Source organism: Heteronotia binoei, chromosome 7 (assembly GCF_032191835.1).
Source record: "Heteronotia binoei isolate CCM8104 ecotype False Entrance Well chromosome 7, APGP_CSIRO_Hbin_v1, whole genome shotgun sequence".
Lineage (NCBI taxonomy): Eukaryota > Metazoa > Chordata > Lepidosauria > Squamata > Gekkonidae > Heteronotia > Heteronotia binoei.
In genome coordinates, this window is record NC_083229.1 from 9,901,980 (window position 1) to 9,916,049 (window position 14,070).

Below are 14,070 nucleotides of genomic sequence, written 5' to 3' on the forward strand. Positions count from 1 at the left end.
TAATAAATTAAAAACATAATACTGTTAATAAACCTACAATAATAAGATGGTGATCAAATACAATTCATGAACTCATGAGATGGCTTTCTATATGAGCGCTCGATTGAGAACAGTCTGAGCTCTGGTAAGGATGGTATTGAGTCCTGCCTCCTCTAATTGAGCCCTCACCCAGGGAGTAGGCGGGGTTGGTGGATGCCTAGAGCACTACCCCACTTTGGGGGTACCACTAGGCGTTCCCGTACTCCCCCTTGCTCCTGCAGGGCACTCCTTCGAGCCTTGTACTGTAGGGAAAGCGACGGCATGGCAGCACTCTTGTGCACCGCCCGTTGCCCCCTCTTCCCACCCTGTGTGATGACATCACTCAGTGACATCATTGTGCTGTGTGCGCATGAAGAGCACGCATGAGAAGACTTTCCTTAAGGGAGCTTACAGCGGGATGGCCCACGGCTCTGGGGTCTGCCTGAGCAGTCGGGTTAGAACGGATAAAAGGAGGAATTCACTGCCACGGGAGGTGGTGGCGGCTACAAGCATAGACAGCTTCAAGAGGGGGTTAGATAAAAATATGGAGCAGAGGTCCATCAGTGGCTATTAGCAATAGTTGTGTATATATGTGTGTGTGGATAGATAGATAGATAGATAGATAGATAGATAGATAGATAGATAGATAGATAGATAGATAGAGAGAGACAGAGAGAGAGAGAGAGATGATAGAGAGAGAGAGAGAGAGAGAGAGAGAGAGATGAGAGAGAGAGAGAGAGAGATGAGAGAGAGAGAGAGAGAGATGATAGAGAGGGAGAGAGAGAGAGATGAGAGAGAGAGAGAGAGACAGACAGACAGACAGACAGACAGACAGACAGACAGACAGACAGACAGACAGACAGACAGACAGACAGACAGACAGACAGACAGACAGACAGACAGACAGACAGACAGATAGATAGATAGATAGATAGATAGATAGATAGATAGATAGATAGATAGATAGATAGATAGATAGATAGATAGATAGATAGATAGATAGATAGATAGATAAATTTTTGGCCACTGTGTGACACAGAGTGTTGGACTGGATGGGCTGTTGGCCTGATCCAACATGGCTTCTCTTATGTTCTTATGCCTTGAGCAGCAGAACCTCCTGCAAGAGCTCTGGCTGACCCAAGGCCATTCCAGCAGGTGCAAGTGGAGGGAGGGGGAATCAAACCCGGTTCTCTCAGATAAGAGTCCCCGCACTTAACCACTACACCAAACTGACTCTTTCAAGAACAACTGCACCGGGGCTGCCCTCTCCAATATGGTAAGGCTTTCAGAGACAGTGTTATATAGTGGTTAGAACTGTACTCTTCAGATCCCCATTCAGCGGTGACTATGGCGTCACTGTCCCTTAGCATAACATCCTTAGGAGGGCAAGTGGGAAGGATAAAATGGAGGAGCTCAGGATGATGTATGCCACCCTGAACTTTTGAGATGAATGGTAGGATAAAGTCTGGTACAGCTTGCCTCCCTGGCAACCTGGATTTCTGTGTGCAAGGATTCCTTTACATTGAGGGGCTTTCAGTCATGTCAGCTGCCATGAGCTGTGTTTGAACTCTGCTACTTCAGGCTGCAAAAGAGAGCTCACGTTTCTCTCCCTTCCGAAAGCTTCTTCCACACAGAAGAACATGTTAGAGAGAACACTGGGCCAGAGCGCTCCTCCCAGATATGCCATATTTCTATGTCAAGGGATTTTTATATGAAGAAATTAATAAGTCAGTCCTAAGGAAGAAGAAGAAGAAGAAGAAGAAGAAGAAGAAGAAGAAGAAGAAGAAGAAGAAGAAGAAGAAGAAGAAGAAGAAGAAGAAGAAGAAGAAGAAGAAGAAGAAGAAGAAGAAGAAGGCGGTGATATTGGATTTACATCCTGCCCTATACTCTGAATCTCAGAGTCTCAGAGTGATCACAATCTCCTTTACCTCCCCACCACCACCACAACAGACACCCTATGAGGTGGGCGGGGCTGAGAGAGCTCTCCCAGAAGCTGTCCTTTCAAGGACAACTCCTACAAGAGCTATGGCTGACCCAAGGCCATTCCAGCAGCTGCAAGTGGAGGAGTGGGGAATCAAACCCAGTTCTCCCAGATAAGAGTCCACGCACCTAACCACTACACCAATCTGACTCTTTTAAGGACAACTCCTGCAAGAGCTATGGCTGACCCAAGGACATTCAAGCAGCTGCAAGTGGAGGAGTGGGGAATCAAACCCATTTCTCCCAGATAAGAGTCCACGCACTTAACCACTACACCAAACTGGCTCTTATGAGGTCCCTACGTACATGGGGATGGCGTGTGACTCAGGGGTCGGGCAACTGCTTGGCATGCAGAAGGTCCCCGTTGTAATCCCCAGCAGCATCTCCAGTTGAAAAGGCTCAGGGCGTAGGTCATATGAAAGACCTCAGTGTGAGACCCTGGAGAACTGCTGCCAGATTGAGTAGACAGTACTGACCTCGATGGACCAATAGAAGGCAGTTTCATATGATGCAACATGAATAAGGTTTCCTCTAATGCCAGGTCAAGTCACTCCATGGAATACCAGCCCAGACAAAACCAAGTGTAGCATCTAAGCCAAAAGGCCAGGCTAGAGACTGTTCCCTTAGCATGCTGGGCTTCTGTGTGCAAGGATTCTTTTATATGGGGGTACCTTCAGTTGTGCCCTGACCTGAATAGCCCAGGCTATTTATTTGATTTATTTGATTTGATTGATATCCCGCCCTCCCCACCAAAGCAGGCTCAGGGCGGCTAGCCGAGTCTCATCAGATCTCAGAAGTTAAGCAAAGTCGGATTCGGTTTGCATTCGGATGGGAGACCACCAAGGAATACTGAGGTGGTATGCAATGGCAGACCACCTCTGTTCATCTCTTGCCTTGATCTGGTTGGCTCCGGCTAGCGCAATCTGGTGAAATCTTAAAAGCTAAGCAGGGTTATTGCTGGTTAGTAGTTGGATGACAGACCACCAAGGAAATCCTGGGATGCTATGCAGAGGCAGGCAACGGGAAACCAATTCTGAATATAGCTTGCCTTGAAGGCCCTACAGAGTTGCCATAGAATACTCTTGTGACATATGAGCTGCCAGGAATACTCTTGAAAAACAGTGTACAGCCCAGATTCTGTGAGAAGGAAGCATTCATTCCCAGGTCTTCTTTTGTAGAAAAATCCCACCAGGAACTCATTTGCATATTAGGCCACACCCCCTGACATCACCATTGTTTCACACGGGGCTTTTTTAAGAAGACACCCACCAGGAACTCATTTGCATATTAGGCCACACACCCTGACATCGCCATTGTTTCACACAGGGCTTTTTTGTAGAAGAAGCCCACCAGGAACTCATTTGCCTATGAGGCCACACCCTCTGACATCAACATTGTTTCATACAGGGCTTTTTTGTAGGAAAAAGTCCAGCAGGAACTCCACTGCATATTAGGCCACACCCCCTGACATCACCATTGTTTCGCACAGGGCTTTTTGTAGAAAAAGCCCAGCAGGAACTCATTGTATATTAAGCCACACCCCCAATGCCAAGCCAGTCGGAACTGCATTCCTGTGCATTCCTGCTAAAAAAAAGAGCCTTGTTCATTCCAAATATATGCAAGTTAAATTGATGGACCTGATATTTTTAGCTTCACAGGCCCATATTTGGATTTGTTTGTTCTTTTGTTTTTGGCTTTTCGTTTTTTTTAGTTAATGGGACTAATGTTGAACAAGTAACCATCATCATTATTAATAATAATAAAATGGGAATGCTCTGTAAAGAAAAAGGAAATAGAGTAAATAAATCAGTCTGCAAGGAAATCCGGGCCAAGATGCAAGAGTGAAGATTGATTAGCTCATGTACCGATTATGCTCCACGAAACAAACAATTGTAAATTGCATTGCGAATGGATGTTATTTTTTGAAGCAGGCAGGTATTTTTCAGGTATTTATTCAGTCAAATCAGATTTTCTATCTGATTCAGCTACAAATTTAACTGAGCCTGAATAAAAGCTGATATTATTTGGGTTTTATTTGGGCTCAGCCGAAGTGGCCTAAATCCATCTTCTGGGTGCATTTGCACTGCTCCCAGGTTCCTTGCCCATGGTTTGACTTTGTAAAAGCCATTTAAAGGGGGGGAAATCCCTTTCTATTGATTTTGCAAAGCCAAGCCGCACCTCTGCCTTCCCATCCTTTCCCAAGATGTGTCAATGTGGGAGCACATGTCAGCATGCAAAGGGAAGACATTTAAAGCCTCCTGTCCCTCCCCTCACCAAGGCATGCTGCCACAGCGGCATGACTTGGGGAGAGAAGGTATTTAAAATTTAAATAGCTTCCCTTCCCGCACTGAGGCTGAGGATCACTGCAGTCTCTTTACATGCCTTCTCTTTCATTGCTGAGGTGTGCCACTTGGGAAGGGAATGTATGAGCCGAATAAATTTAGCAATACCGATTATTTCCCAAATCCAATTTGGGAATATCAGTACATATCAATATTTCTTGGGTTTGGTATACCTGGACCTTTTAAACTGACAAGGATTCTAGGATCTACAAAGGTGATTGTAAATCACTTTGAGATTCCTTAGTATAGAGAAAAGAAGGGTATAAAAACCAACTCCACTTGTTCTTCAGAAGAACTGAAAAACTGCATTTAAGTCAGCTTTACAGCAGAAAACTCACCAAACAATGGCAAAATATAACAAGCATTCACAGATGAAATCGCGTGTAGGCCTTCACTGTCATCTGCATGTGGAGGACATGTGAATTGAATGGCAGGTAAAACTGGTGAGATGAATGTCACAGTGTTTTGAAGATTTAGGACACATTAGCAGAGATCACTCCCCTGGAGAAAATGCCATCTGCAGAGCAATTGTATTTCTGAGTTATCTCCAGCCTTCACCTGAAGACTGGCAACAATAGTTCCCCAGGAGGAAGTGGCTGGTTTGTACGATGAATATTGCATTTTACCTGTCTGAGGTCCCACCCCTCCTCAAACCCCACCCTCACCAAGATCTACCCCTCAAATTTCCAGGAATTTCCCAGCCTGGTGTTGGCAACCCTATCTTCTCCCCAGCCAAACATCAGCCTACCTTTCTCTGCTCCTCTGACTTCAGTTTTCCATCTCTTCCCCCTTTCCTGCAGCCTTTACCTAGGAAAAGGACATAGTGGGGATTGAAGTAGTTTACACCATTCTCCTCTTTCTTTTTTGAGCTGCACAACAATCCTGTAGGTTAGGCTAAAAGTCTGTGACTGGTCCAAAATCACCCAGTCAGCTTCCACAGTAAGAATCTGGATTTGGCAGACCCTGCTCTCAAATGCTAAGTGCTATCCCACACTGGTTGTCATAGAGATGGCTGCTGCTGACAGGAGCAAGCAGCCAAGGCTAATTACCGGTAAGTCATGCCAGCGAGGTGGCATCAAGTCACCCACAGGGTGCTGGCAAGTCTAGGGTAGCCAGCCTCCAGGTGGAACCTGAAGATCTCCTGGTATCACAACAGAACTCTAGGCAACTGAACTCCGGGGAAAATAACTATTCTCCCAACTTGGAGCTGGCAACCCTAGTCAGGATTGGCCCCAATAATTTCTCCCTTAAAGGCAAAATAGGCCTGGAAAGGGCCTCCTTCCCCTGCCTTTTACTGACAGAACCAAGATTGGAATACTATGGCTGTCTGACAATAGCCACTGAGGACCCAGCTGGATGGGGCAATAGGACACAAAGGCATCTCCATGCATGTATGTCAGCACTAAAAATGATGGTACCTTTTGCTTCCCAATTTCATGCACATGTTTGCAGAATTCTATTTTGGTCACAGAACAAGGTCACAGTTCAGCACCTCAGTGCCTCTGGGAGGATTGTACCCACAGCACTGGGAGGATTGTACCCACACCACTGCCACTTGTTTTTCTATCTACACAGAATTCTTTCCTTACATGGCTTTTGATTCATCTTTCAGATTGTTCCCATGACACACCAGAAGCCTTGGAATCATCGTGTGATATAAATAGCATGAAAATATGTTGCAATCTTTCTCTGCCTGTTGGAAGCCACAAAGAAGAATTGTACTCCAAGCTGGGAGATGAGTCACTGGTTCAGTTGTACAACAACCATGCTGAGGCCACACATGGCAAGCGTTGGAGGACAAAACAGTGGTATATGAGATATGATGAGGATACATAACACTTGAGAGCACGCACATTACCCAAGTTATTTGACAGGACAAGGAAGTCAGAATCGCTTGGGCAGAGGAATGCAATGGAGAAATGCCCCATCGTTAAAAACCCATGAGAAGTCAGCATAAGTTGGTTGCATCTTGATGGTACTTAGTTATTATTATTATTACCTGGCTGTCAAGGTATTCTGAAGAAGGTGGAGCTTGGTCTGATCCAGCAAGGCAGTCAAACTCATTTGTTATGACATAAATGAGACCTTGTCGGGCCAAGCCATGAGTGTCATAAAATGCATTGCCAGGCAGCAGAAATATAATCGTTATAAAGAACTTAAGAGAAGCCATGTTGGATCAGGCCAATGGCCCATCCATTCCAGCACTCTGTGCCACACGTAAGAACCTAAGAGAAGCCATGTTGGATCAGGCCAATGGCCCATCCAGTCCAACACTCTGTGTCACATAAGAACCTAAGAGAAGCCCTGTTGGATCAGGCCAGTGGCCCATCCAGTCCAACACTCTGTGTCACATAAGAACATAAGAGAAGCCCTGTTGGATCAGGCCAATGACCCATCCAATCCAACACTCTGTGTCATGTAAGAACATAAGAGAAGCCATGTTGGATCAGGCCAATGGCCCATCCAATCCAACACTCTGTGTCATGTAAGAACATAAGAGAAGCCCTGTTGGATCAGGCCAATGGCCCATCCAATCCAACACTCTGTGTCATGTAAGAACATAAGAGAAGCCATGTTGGATCAGGCCAATGGCCCATCCAATCCAACGTTCTGTGTCACACAGTGGCCAAAAAACCCAGGTACCATCAGGAGGTCCATCAGTGGGGCCAGCCAGGACACTAGAAGTCCTCACACTGTTGCCTCTCCCAAGCACCAAAAATACAGAGAATCGCTTGCCCCAGGCAGAAAGTTCCAACCCTACGCTGTGGCCACACAAACACAAAGATTTTTTTTACAAACTTAAAACATTAGCACTTGTTGGTCTTGATAGTGCTTTGATCCAAGTAGGCAGCCATGTTGGTCTGAAGTAGTAGAACAAAATAGGAGTCGATTGCACCTTTAAGACCAACTTAGTTTTATTCAGAACATAAGCTTTCGTGTGCTCTCTAAGCACACTTCATCAGATAAGGAATCTGGCACAGTGAGCAGAGCCATACATAGCTGGTAGGCAGTGGCCCAGAATGCAAAATGGTACAGATTTAAGAACCAATGACAGTGAATTTTATATTTGAATCTTATATTTGTACCATTTTACCTTCTAAATCACTGCCTACCAGATAATTTTACTTCACTGTCATTGGTTCTGTACCAATGGTTCTGTACCAGAATGCAAAATCTGTACCATTTTGCATTCTGGGCCACTGCCTACCAGCTATGTATGGCTCTGCTCACTGTGCCAGATTCCTCGTCTGATGAAGTGTGCTTAGAGAGCACACGAAAGCTGGATAAAACTAAGTTGGTCTTAAAGGTGCAATCGACTCCTATTTTGTTTTAATAGTGCTTTGTTTGTATCTCTCCAGTGTGATCCAGGGTACTGGGCAAAGGAAGCTCTGGCTCTTTCCTTCCTTCCCTGGGGGACCAGGAGGGGGAGGAGCCTTAGCCAACAGAAGGAAGAGAGGCTTGGCTCAGTAGCTCTGCTGTGCGATTGAGCAAGCCTGGCAGAGCAAGCTGCGATGCAGAAGGAAGCAAGAGAGAGAGAGAAGGAAGCAAATGACAGCCAGTTGCTCGGGGGTCTGATAGGAGCCCTTGGGGGGGAGGGTCTGGTTCGGGCCCCGGGCTGCAGGTTTGACACCCTGTTCTAAATCATTCAGCCAGAATGCTTATTCGGAATAATTCGACCCAGATCCTTTTTCACGCTTTGAGATATCTTGAACGTACAGCCTTGCTTGGTAAATGTAAAGCCCATTAGCAGACCTTGAAGATTCAGGGGAAAGGAAATGACGCAAGAAGAAAACCAGCTCCCATTTGACGTGTCTCCAAGCTTGCTAGGTCTCCCACTTGGATTGTTTTACCATAGAGTTTCTGGGGATTCCTAGAATAACATGACATCACTTCTGGATTTCCTATTCAGAGTCCCCAGAAGGCTGGCACCCTAAGCAATCACCTAGTTTGCCTAGTGGCAGGTCCAGCTCTATCCCTAGTCCCTAGCTTCACTCTTCCGTGGGGTGCCAGGCATTGGCTGGCAGCCCTTCGGGTGCACCTGAGAGCCAGTTTGGTGTAGTGGGTAAGTGTGCACACTGTTATCTGGGAGAACCAGTTTCGATTCCCCACTCTTCCCTGCTCTGGAGAAAGTCCAGAAAAGGGCAACTAGAATGATTAAAGGGGCTGGAACACTTTCCCTATGAAGAAAGGTTGAAACGCTTGGGACTCTTTAGCTTGGAGAAACGTCGACTGCGGGGTGACATGATAGAGGTTTACAGGATTATGCATGGGATAGAGAAAGCAGAGAAAGAAGTACTTTTCTCCCTTTCTCACAATATGAGAACTCGTGGGCATTCGATGAAATTGCTGAGCAGTCGGGTTAGAATGGATAAAAGGAAGTCCTTCACCCAAAGGGTGATTAACATGTGGAATTCACTGCCACAGGAGGTGGTGATGGCTACAAGCATAGCCAGCTTTAAGAGGAAATTGGATAAAAATATGGAGCAGAGGTCCATCAGTGGCTATTAGCCACAGTGTGTGTGTGTGTGTGTGTGTATAAAAAAATTTTTTGCCACTGTGTGACACAGTGTGTTGGACTCGATGGGCCATTGGCCTGATCTAACATGGCTTCTCTTATGTTCTTATGTGACACAGAGTGTTGGACTGGATGGGCCATTGGCCTGATCTAACATGGCTTCTCTTATGTTCTTATGTTCTCTTCCACTTGCAGCTGTTGGAATGGCCTAGGATCAGTCATAGCTCTCGCAGAGCTGTTCTTGAAAGGGCAGCTTCTGGGAGAGCTCTCTCAGCCCCACCCACCCCACAGGGTGTCTGTTGTGGGGGAGGACGATAAAGGAGATTGTAAGCTGCTCTGAGAGTCTGAGATTTAGAGCGTAGGGCGGGAAATAAATCCAATATCTTCTTCATCTTCTTCTTCCCCGTCTCCCTCCTCGGTGAGCAGAAGAAAGGGTTTCGTGATGACAACCAGCCAGTATCATCCTGTCCCGACGCGGCGCGTGCGATTGGAATGCACTTTGAATTACAGCAACACAGAATGTAGCGAGGCCGCTTTCCATGTGCCGAGACAGTAACTGTGGGATGCTTTAGCCATACATTCATATTCACTGCGTTTCTTGCGTTCCCCCTGCCTCGACTCCCCCACTAACCTGCCCTTTTCACAGCGGTACTCAAGATGGCTTAAGGATTTGCTATCCCCCCATCCTAATTAGGATGAAAAACAAACCCCACCAGAAAATGCTCGTGGATAACCTTAATGCAGTTTCTTGTACATTGGAAAGCCCGGGGAAGTCTGCTGATGGCAAACGAACCCCAACCGTACGGGCTCCTCCTCGCTCGCCAACCGGCAGATTGAAACAAATGCGGGGCCGACTGGCAAAGTAACGATAGCATTTGTCATCGTTTTGGAGGCCCGCTGAGATTGTCGGGAGGCACATCACACGCACGCACACACAAACCGCACACCGCTGTACCCTGAGTCACAGCGAGCTGTTCTTAAGAAAGTCAGGCCTGCCACCTCGCATCAGGCCGCTCATCCATCTTGTGCTGTATTCTCACCCAAAGAGGGCAGCTGAAAAATGCAAGGAGGAAATGTAGAAAAGCCGGGTCACCTGCCCGGTGCATGCCAGACAGGTGTCTGTTTGCATTAAAGAAATCCTCGTTTCAAGAAATATCTGAGGACTTTGGGGGTGGAGCCAGGAGACTTTGGGGGTGGAGTTAGGAGCAAGGGTGTGACAAGCATCATTGAACTCCAAAGAGAGTTGTGGCCATCACATTGAAAGGGACCGCACACATTTTAAATGCCTTCCTTCCTTAGGAAATAATGAAGGATAGGAGCACCTTCTTTTGGGGGTCATAGAATTGGACCCTCTGGTGCATTCTTTTTGAAACTTGGGGAGTATTTCGGGGAGACGCACTGGATACTATACTGAAAATTTGGTGCTTCTACCTCAAAACACAGTCCCCCCAGAGCCCCAGATACCCACGGATCAATTCTCCATCATTTCCTATGGAAATAAGGCTCCATAGGGAATGAGTTCCCAGCAGACATTTCCCTCCCCTCCTCCCACTTTCTGATGACCCTGAAGTGGGGGGAGGGCCTCCAAACTGGGGGATCCCCTGCCCTTACCTGGGGATTGGCAACCCTGTCTCGTTTGGTCTCCAGAAAGTTGGAACTCTGTATCAAGAAGAAGAAGAAAAAACACACCACATTCTGTGTACCGGAAAAGCACATTTTTGTAATTGTGACTGCCGTGTGTGTACATTAGGATTGCCCAGGGGTGGGATTCTAGCAGGAACTCCTTTGCATATTAGTCCACGCCCCCTGATGTAGTGGGAGAGGACAATGGTCATTTTGAAGGTCATTCATTCCAAGGGTTGCCTTAAATTGGAAGTAGGTTAAGTAGCTAGGTTTGCCAATCCCCAGGTGGAGGCAGGTCATCCCCCAGTTTGGAGGCCCTCCCCCCGCTTCAGGGTCGTCAGAAAGCGGGGGGAGGGGAGGGAAATGAACTCTGTCATTCCCTATGGAGACTTATTCCCATAGGAAATGATGGATAATTGATCTGCGGGTATCTGGGGCTCTGGGGGGGATTGTGTTTTGAGGTAGAGGCACCAAATTTTCAGTATGGTATCCAGTGCCTCTCCCCAAAGTATCCCCCATGTTTCAAAAAGATTGGACCAGGGGGTCCAATTCTATGAGCCCCCAAAAAAGGTGCATCTATCCTTCATTATTTCCTATGGAAGGAAGGCATTATTTCCTATGGAAGGATGTGCGGTCCCTTTAAATGCGATGGCCAGAACTCCCTTTGGAGTTCAATGCTGCTTGTCACATCCTTGCTCCTGGCTCCACCCCCAAAGACTTCTGGCTCCATCCTAGGCTTCCCAATCCCCAGGTCCCAGAGGGGGATCCCCCAGTTTTACAGGCTTCCTCCCCTCCCCCAGCCAGCTGGCCAGCGGGGGAAGCCCCACCCCCACAGCCATCATGCACCTCCATGAACGATTCCCAGAGGGAATGATAGGGAATTGATCTGCGGGTATCGGGAGCTCTGGGGGGGCTGTTTTTTGAGATAGAGGCACCAAATTTTTGGTATAGCATCTAGTGCCTCTCCCCAAAATACTCCCCAAGTTTCAAAAAGATTGGACCAGGGGGTCCAATTCTATGAGCCCCAAAAGAAGGTGCCCCTATCCTTTATTATTTCCTATGGAAGGAAGGCATTTAAAAAGATGTGCAGTCCCTTTAAATGTGATGGCCAGAACTCCCTTGAAGTTCAATTATGCTTGTCACACCCTAGCTCTTGGCTCCAATGTCTCCTGGCTCCATCCCCAAAGTCTCCTGGCTCCACCTCCAAAGTCCCCAGCTATTTCTTGAATTGGACTTGGCAACCCTACACGTAGCACACACGGCACACAAATGTTCCCCTCCCAGAAGTGAGTTCCATTGATTTCGATAAGGTTTATGTCCCAAATTTTATTTATTTCAGGAATTTTTATTCTGCCCTTCAGCCATAGGCTCTGGGGACGGCGAGCGAGTAATATGTTTCCAAATATGCTTTGAATTTAAAAGTCTGATCTTAAGAATTCATTTATCCTCATAATTAAGTTATAGCCCCAAGGTCCTCCTAAACATTGCAAGTCTCTTTCTGAAAAAAAAGAACATAACAGCATAATAAGAGCCCTCCTGGATTGGACTGACTCCCTCTAAGCTGTGGAGTCTTGTGAACAAAAATTCTGTTTTGTGAGCTACTGGTACTAAAGTTGTGACCTGCTGCATTAATAGGTTTGCTCTGGACAGGAATTGTTTTGTAGAAACAATAGGTGGTGGTGCTCATTAGCATAACTCACTAGCATATGCCAGCCCCCGCCCCCAGCCAAAAACAACCCAGTGTAAGAAAGGAGAGCCCTGGGCAAGCGAGGTCTCCTTGGGCTAGCTAGAGATCCAGCCAGCCCAAGCAGGCCTTGCTCAGCTGGGGCTCTCCTTGCCTCCTTCCCCCAGTCAAAGGGCAAGCAAGCCATCAAGAAAGGGTGGCGCGGGCTTCTTCAGGGGTTAATGAGGGCTGCTGGGGGTGTGGCAAAGCCCCTGGTGGCTGGCTGGCTGCCCGCTCTCCTAATCCAGGGATTGTTATGCAGCTGCATCTACATTCAGTGGTCAAGGTAGGTAGGTGGGGAGGAGGTGGAACCCTCAGAAAGGTTCAGGAGCTGCGTTCCTGTGAGCTCCTGCTGAATTCAAGGCCTGACTCTGGGGCCATTTTTCCTGAGCTAAGACAAAAATGCATGAACCGGAGGCTAAAAAATTGTGAGCAAGCTCACACTAACTGAGCTCAGAGAGAACACTGGATTGGACTAAATGTCCATTGGCCCTCCTTCCTGGCTGTGTCGTTACGTGTGTTTGTGTTTTTGTAGCTGTCGGGTCCTTTTTGGGCCCCACTTGGAGAGGAGATGAAATAGGGTTGCCAGACCTCCTGATCCAGGCAGAGGTCTCCCACTTTTGAGAACTCCTCTTCCCCCCAAATGACCCCCTCTTACCTCCAAGAAACCAGAAATAAATGTAACTTACCCATATAACCCGGAAGTGACATAAGCACGTCAGGGATGTCAGACAGTGACACTCTGGTTTGGGCGCAAAACTCTGATTTGTAGCTGATTCTATCATGGAGTTGCCCCAAAACCAGACCGTCACTGCCCAAGGCCCCTCGCATACCTGCATCATTTTCAGGGGATGTAGGCACATCATGGAACTCCTCCTCACTCCCAGAAAGTTCCCTCCCACCAGGGTTGGAATTCTAGCAGGAGCTGCTTTGCATATTAGGCCACATCCCCTAATGTAGCCAATCCTTCAAGAGCTCACAAAAGAACCCTGTAAGCTCTTAGAGGAGTGGCTATATCAGAGGGGATGGCCTAATATACAAAGGAGCTTTTGCTAGAATTCCACCCCCACCTCCTACCCTCCACTGGCATGTTGTTGGGATCTGGGAACCGGGAGAGATCTTCAGACCTCTTCCATCCCTGGTGTTTCCTCTCCAGTCCAATGCAATGCCTTCTTCTGTTAGGACAGCCTCCAGCCCAGTTATCCGGCCACCAAAGCAGATGTCCTTCAAGCCTGCACGCCCTTGCTATTGGTTTAACCCTGTGCATGCTGGAAGGCCAAGTCCTTCTTGCCCCTTCCGCCTACTCCATGGGTCACATTAATCACCCAGAGGGTGATTAACACATGGAATTCACTGCCACAGGAGGTGGTGGCAGCTGCAAGCATAGACAACTTCAAGAGGGGATTGGATAAACATATGGAGGAGCGGTCCATCAGGGGCTATTAGCCACAACATATTGTTGAAACTCTGTTTGGGGCAAGTGATGCTCTGTATTCTTGGTGCTTGGAGGGGCACGGTGGGAGGGCTTCTAGTGTTCTGGCCCCACTGGTAGACCTCTTGATGGTACTTGGGTTTTTTGCCACTGTGTGAAACAGAGTGTTGGACTGGATGGGCCATTGGACAGATCCAACATGGCTTCTCTCATGTTAAATGCTAAAAATGAAAAGTCAAATAGATTCCTGACTTCTCTTGCTGACAACTTCCTTTTCCAGAAAGTGAGGAAGGAAACAAGGGGATCTGCTATCTTGGATTTGATTCTCACCAACAAGGAAGAATTGATTGAAGAAGTGGAAATAGTGGGCACCCTGGGCAGTAGTGACCATGTGATTTTGGAATTTACAGTCTTAGGGAAGGGAAAAGCTATACAT